Here is a 5,017-nt window from a genome sequence, read left to right as displayed (position 1 = left end):
ATAAAGGAATGTGACTTGTGGTACCCCCTACACTCAAGGCTTAAATACTTCCACAAAAAAATGCTGCAGATCACAATATTTTCCTTCAAATGTTTATTTTTCTGAAGCTCCGTCACTGGAAGTAAAGTGGCTGTAATATTCATTTGTGTGATTCAGAGGTGGGGCCAATACCTGGGGGGTGTAACTCGTGCCCATGTAACTGAGAGCAGAAAATAACCTGGGGACAGTGTGTCTGTCCATCAGCTGTACATACAGCATATGTCAGCACATATGTAGCACTTCATGCTGGCAGCTCTGCCACCCTCAGAGCAGGGTGCAGAGGATCCCCTGATCGGTGAAGGGGGGGACACTAATGGTTTGATTGATACCGAACACTGGTGGTTTAGGCTCTTTGCTGCATTTTAGAATGGGTTACAGAGAAGTGGGTTAAAGTCTGGGATGTGCTTGTGTCCCTGGCTCTGTGGATGGAATGGTCATGCAATGGCATCTCAGGCATCGATAACTGAGCAGTGCTGCGACCCAGCCAGCATGCCCTGCTGCTGCTTGGAGAGCAGGGAGCGAACAGGCCAACGTCTTCATGCAGCGATGCGATGGGTTCAGCGCTGCTCCAGGTACCCTAAAAAGCCTTTGCTGCACGTGGAAGTGCAGACTGGCAGTACCAAAGAAAGGCAAAGACATTCAGGAAGGCAGCTTTGTGCCATGGGGCGAGGCATGGCAGTGGGTTCATCCCTATTCTGTGTGTGGCTGTAACTGCGTGGAAGTGTAAAGCAGCTCCCAACACTTAAGCAGCAGGCAGGTGTGGGACAGGCCATAGATGGGGGAGTCACAGGGCTTGTTCCAAGTGTGAAGTCCTGTCAGCGGACACACAGTGACCCAGGGACCCTGCAAACCTCCCGGCTCTAGGTATGAAGCAGGAGGCAGGAGAGTTTCTGCTAGAGGTGACCCTGGCTGCAAAGGAGCTCTGTGCACATACTAGGGAGCACTCTGAAGTTCAGCTTCCCAGGGCAGCAGGATTTGAAACATTCAGGCACTGAACTTCCTGTACTTGTCATGTCTCTGGTCACATTTTGCCTGAAATTCAACAGAACATTTAAGTTTGGAGGGACAGGGATTGAGAGATATGCATGATGTACACATGGGACCACCTAGGAAGAGCTGCCTGCTGCTTCCCTGCCACCCCACTGTTTCTCAGAGTGCTCAGGTCGTGTCTATCCCTGTGCCTGGCTCTGACTTTCCCTCGTGTCCCTGAGACCTATGGCACTGGTGTCACTTTGTTTTTAGCAGCAATCCTCTCTGAAATCACTGTGAACCAGGGTATGGGTTTCACCATTCCGGCTGCATTACTGGGGTAGTATCCTGCTTCCCCAGCTCCTGGTATGGGGCATGGTGGGCAATATGCTTCTTCACACTGTGTCTGCTATTAGTAGTGTCACAAGCCCTGAGAAAACATGACTTGATTTCTCTGTGGCACACCAAGCGACTGCTCACCTAGCAGAAGAAGGGATGCTACAGGGCATTTTGCTCACAAACCCCTTCCGCTTTTTATGTTTTTACCTTTAGAAAGGGGTTTTCCCTTATTAAAAACGCCTGGCAGGAGGCAGCACGCCCTGCTCTGTCCCACAAGGTGGGGGTGGACTGCGGTGTTGCGGGGGGGCCGGGGGTGGCGGAGGCAGCGGTGCAGCCTGCAGAGGTCCCCCTCGCCTAAGCTTTGAGAGGCGGCGGGCAGGGCGGCAACGCCGAGCCGGCACGGCCGCACGGGGGAAGGGGGGGCGGCACCGGGACGGGGAGGGGGGGACACAGAGGGACTCCCCTCGCATCCCCCTCGCCGCAGCTCCCTCCCTCCATTGTCCCGAGCAAAGCGACGTTGGGATGCCCAGGGGTTTTTAGTAGGGATGTGGGGATGTGAGCCTGGAGAAGCGGTGGGTTACCCGTAAGGCAGGAAAATTAGCAGCCCGGGCTGATCAACGCTGTAACTAGGGGGGGCAGCCTGAATTTGGGGTCTTGGCGGCTCGGTCTGCCCTGCCGAGGAGGCACCTGGAGCAGGAGGTCGCCAAGGGCTGGTGTGAGGCAGCGACACTTTGGGTCGTACCAAGAGCAGAGGCCAGCGCTTAACAGAAGCTGAGGGGAGAGGAGTGGGACAGGACACCCATTCCTCCTCCCCAGTTGCTCGTGGGTCCAGTTTTTGTCCCGATCTCTGTGGTGGATGTGGAGCTCTCCAGCTTGCACCCGTGTCAGTTCTGTGGCTGCTTTGTCCTTGGCAGTGTACAGGAATTTGGGGAGCAATGACTGGCCCCAGCTGCACTGAAAGTCCATATCTACCAAGGACACTCCAGAGAAAAAAAAAAAAAAAAAGGGGGGTATTCCTTCCCGTGCCCTGTGGCAGCTAAAAGCAGGGGTACCACAAAGAGCTGGAAGGAACACCCCCATGCCTGGCCAAAGCTGTACTCCTGCAGGGCGCACGCTGCTTCCTCCAGCCTCACTGCAAAGCCAGGCTGGGCACGGCAGGGCTGTGCAGCGTGCCCTGGGTCCCCACTGCAGCTTTTCTGTTCATGCTGACAGGCCTCCTTCATCGCTCTCAGCGCACGGGCCATGGTAACCCTGCCCTGACCAGCTGCCGGAGCGCTTGGGTTTGGCATTTGGGGGTTGGGGACGGGGACAGTGCTGTGCACTCCTCTAATTCCCTGCTTTAAAATAAAAACCAAATAGGGGATAAGATGATCCACCCACAAGTCAGTACCTGTGATTTTTACTGTGGGAGCTAGGACATGAGCTGCCAACACCAGAAAACTCCTCCTGAGCGTAGGCTGGCATTTAGGTACGAGTGGCCTCCCCACAGCCAGCAAGACTCGTGCTCACAGTTGCATCACTTTTCCACCAAATACCATGTTCCTGCTCCCAAAGAAAGGACCAAACTTAAAAAAAAAAAAAAAAAGTGGACAGGAGAGTAGCAGCCAGCTAATAGTGTAAAAGAGGAAAACCCCATGCATGGGTCCTCCGGGGGAATCAGCACGGGCTCAAAGTTTCTGCGGTGACTTGCCCTGCGCTGTCCTGTTCTCACATCTCTGTCCTCTGAGCGTGGTGTGAGTCCCTTCCAAGGGGAAAGTTATTTCCATAATAAATGGAGTGGGGGGCAGCTGAGAGGAATATTGGCTTTGTCAGGAAAGGACAGATCAAAAGTGATTTATTTGGGTAAATTCAACATCTTGGAAAACTCCAGTCTCGTTGTAATAATAATGTTATTGAAGGTTAGGAGCATTTGTGCAACCAGCTGGTCCTGGTTCGGCATGGCCTTGGCATTGCCTTGGGCTATGAACCAGTCACGGACCCTCTGCATCTGCCTGAATGCCCTGAATGTGTTTCCAACAGTGGGTTAGTGGGTCTGTAAGAAAAGAGAAATGGGACTGGTGTTGGGGAGGGTGGGCTTGCCGTGGGTGGTGTGGAGGGGGCAGCTTGGTCCCTGGCAGGGGGTGCATTTACAGATTGGGACACCGTTCGGCGCGCTTGTAATCCTGGGGGTTATGGCCCCAGTGCAGCGAGACCTTCCCTTTGCCGTGTGCTGTCCTGCCTGCTCCCCTTCCCCGGCCAAGCTCCAGGAGGGGTGCGTGGGGGGTCCCAGCCGGCCGAGGCAAGCATGGGCCCTGGGGGGCACAGGGGGATAGGGCAGGCACTCACCGAGCTTTCACCTGTGCCAGGGGAGGGGGGCACAGGGACTCCCCTGGTTTGCAGGCTGCTGGGACCGACTGCGCTCTCTCATGGGAAGGTTTGCTCTGGATTTAGAGGGAGGTGGACGCCGGGGGTGCGGCTGTGGAGCAGCAGCCCAAATCCCCCAGCAGTCAGGACACCTCGGAGCAGGGGTTTCGCTGCAGCCTCGGAGGTTGCCTGCATCCCTCTGAGGGACCCCCGCCAAGTCGGGAGAAGCCCCCCCCCCGCTCCATCTACGGCCTCGTTGAACCCGGGGAGGGCCTGGGGGGGCCGAGGGGGCGGAGAGGGACCCGGCACGGGGCTCCCCCGGCCGTCGGGTTGCGCTGCTGCACGGCGGCGGCTCACGAGTGAACTTCGGCCGCCCCCTCGCTCCCTTCACTCGCCGTGGTCGCTCGGTTCCCCCCAGCCCCACCCGTGCTTCTGCCTGCGGAGCCGTCCCCGGCGGGGGCGGGGGGTCGGTGGGGGAGCGCTGCCTTGTTCGGGAAATGGGAGACAGGGTTTGGGAAGGAGGGAGAAAGGCTTTTGCCAGAAGAAATCGATATCCCGTGAAAAGTAATTATTGAAGCATAAATTTATCATAAGGGTGATCACCAATAAAACATCTCTTGGCGACGTTTTAATTTAAAATCAAATTCGAAAAGGCCGCCCTCCCCCTTCCAAAAAAAATCCTTAACAAGCAGAAAAATAACTGCAGCCCTTGGAACACTTCATTATACGTTCAAAGAGAGCTCCATCATCTTCGCACCGACGCCGGGCTCTGCTCTTCTGATAGATCCAATGCAGCTGATTTATGGAAATGACTTGCAAATCCATAAATGTAGTTTGCAGTGACAGCCGTGCATATCACTAGTAATTCCTTTAAAGTATGCAAAGAAAAATGATTCATATCTGGTTGGACCCTGCCTTTTCCAAGGGTCGCCACTCTTGAGTCTTGATGTGTTTGTCTGTATTGGTTTCCCTCTTGATTTTTCTTTTTTTTAACTCGGTGATGGATGAGGCTGAGATCTTAGAGCTAAAACCCGGGACCCCGAGACCGCCGGCGAGGGAAGGGTTAAGCCTGTGGGAAGGTGGTTTTGTCCCCCGTCCCCGGGGACACGCGTGGGTGGGACGCGACACACATTGCCGCACTCGGTGTCGTCGTCGTCGTCGTCCCCCGCTTTTCTCTGCAACCCCCCGGGTTTCAGCCTCGGGTCCCGAAAGCCTAATTGTGATAATTAATTAGTCCTCCATGTGTGATTGCTGGGTGACTCCGGGGCGGGCGGAGGGGGACCAGGGAGGTGCAGCCCGGGGGTGCAGCACGGTGGTGCAGCACGGT

Source organism: Harpia harpyja, chromosome 10 (genome assembly GCF_026419915.1).
Source record: "Harpia harpyja isolate bHarHar1 chromosome 10, bHarHar1 primary haplotype, whole genome shotgun sequence".
Classification (NCBI taxonomy): Eukaryota; Metazoa; Chordata; class Aves; order Accipitriformes; family Accipitridae; genus Harpia; species Harpia harpyja.
Note: the sequence above shows the minus strand (reverse complement) of the source record.